The sequence below is a fragment of the Leptonychotes weddellii genome, chromosome 7, assembly GCF_054177405.1.
Source record: "Leptonychotes weddellii isolate Sample4059 chromosome 7, ASM5417740v2, whole genome shotgun sequence".
NCBI classification, from domain to species: domain Eukaryota; kingdom Metazoa; phylum Chordata; class Mammalia; order Carnivora; family Phocidae; genus Leptonychotes; species Leptonychotes weddellii.
In genome coordinates this window covers 104900862-104902996 of record NC_138375.1, presented here as the reverse complement: position 1 = coordinate 104902996, position 2135 = coordinate 104900862, and positions in this window count along the sequence as shown.

Here is a 2135-nt window from a genome sequence, read left to right as displayed (position 1 = left end):
CAATTTATCTTTTTACTCTAGGTGCAAATTGAGTAAGAATTTTACTCACCTGAAAGGTCTTAGGTAAACTACACTGGCTTAACACACTGACCCTTGAGCATAATTGCTCAAGCCATGTTCCAACAGAATTATAGTACGGACTATTTTTATTAAGTTACCTCCCTGAACCCTGTTTAAATAAAGGATTCTTTCACTGAATGTATTTGGAAAAACTCAGCATATTTGGCAATTCCTGATCAACAGTAAGATAAAGGCTCAGAGCAGGCCTACGTGAAAAGAACATAATCCAGCATTAACCAAATAAATTTGAATATGTTGCTTCTACTGCTGTATCTCTTGTTCAGTTTCAGGAAGCAGAAGGGTGCACATACTTGCTCTAGGAAAGATATTGGGGCTTGGAGCCGACGTCCAAGAAAGAATTCTTGAGACATCTTCAGTGGAAAAAGATGGTTTTATTGAAGCACAGGGACAGGACCCGTGGGCAGAAGGAGCTGCAATGGAGTCGTGAGGAGTGGCCCATTATATTTTCAAATTGGGAGGGGGGGTTAAGGAGAGAATAAGCCTCCAGGGTATTTTGGAAACAAGGTTTCCAGGATCCTGAGGGGGCTAGCTATTGTTAGGAAAAGGTCATTTATTACTGTTTAGTAAGCCCTCAATCATGAGACCCTTCAGATGTCTATCAGTGGGCCATATGTTTGGGGGATGATTGGTAACATGTATCTTGGGGTAGGGGGGAAGGTAGAGAGATAAAGGAAGTTTCCAGTGGAATTTATATGTTAAAGTAGACTTACAGGATCCTGGGTGGTCGAATTAAGATGCTCCCAGAGGAAAGTCACTCCACCTGTTTCAAGAAATCTCAGTGGGCTGTAAGTAGTGAGGGAATTTAATTCTTTCTTTTGCCTTTGTTTCCCACATCATACTGACATACTGAAGAACACAGGTCTGTGAGATGTGCATTTGGGAGCTCTGTCCTCTGGTTATTCTCAAGAATGGAATTGGCTGTAAGCTGGTTCACCCAGATGTGTACCGTGAGAGCAAGCATTAGCAAAGCAGGGCATCTAGTCCATCAAAAAATATTCTCTGCAGGGAGCCTGGTAGCTCAGTTTCTTAAGCATCCAATTCTTGATTTTGGCTGGGGTCCAGGTCTCAGGTCTGTGAAATCAAGCCCCAGGTCGTGCTCTGCACTGAGTGTGGAGCCTGCTTGGGATTCTCTCTCTCTCTCTCTGTCTCTGCCCCCCACCCCGGCTGGCTGGTGTTCTCTCCATTTAAATAAAAAAATTCTTTGCAACAATTATCGTGACACCAGTCATTGCCCCAAAATGGTGGCTCTAAAGGGCAGTAGTTCTGAAGGCTCAGGAGCTGAGAAGTATGAGTGGGTGGAACCTATAGGGGCAAGTACTCTATCATGATATTGGGACCTCACAATAAAGTATGACTTTCAATTAGCTGAGTTTCCAAGATATTTCCATTATCAACTTGCTTCTGAATACATTCAAAAACTTTACCCTCTCCAACTCTTTCCTACTGTAGTATACAGAGTGTGTGGAAGGTCAGGGCATTGGGTAGAACTGAGAATGTTGTGGAGTATGTGTTAGACATGGAAATAGAAAAAGGGGCAAGGAAGGAAGCCAGGGAAAGAGAATGGTGAAGCCATGATCTCTCAGTTTGAGAGGAAAAAAAAAAAAAAAAATATATATATATATATACACACACACAAATATATATGTATATACGTATTTGAGAGAATTTGAGACAATGAGTATATACATGCACCATATATATAGATTAAAATATTATCCTTATAATAAATCAGTAGCCATTCTTTTAGATTTATCTAGAAATGTAATTTGGGTTTTGAGGGAGTGGAAAAATCCTAAAGATAACTGATGAAAATTTCAATGTTTTAAATGTATTTACAGCTATATAACTATAGATTAAAATTTGCTATGACTAAGCTTTTATGAATTATTTAACATCTCATAGGTTGCTGGCGCTGTGTCGTGAGAACTTCCTATTTCTGAATTTTTTGGGTCTGAGCCCACCCACTCAGTCTAATGTCTTGGGTCTTGGGAAATCTCTTTATGTATTCCTTGGTTTCTTCATCTGTAAACTGAAAGTAATAATTTTGTTTCTGG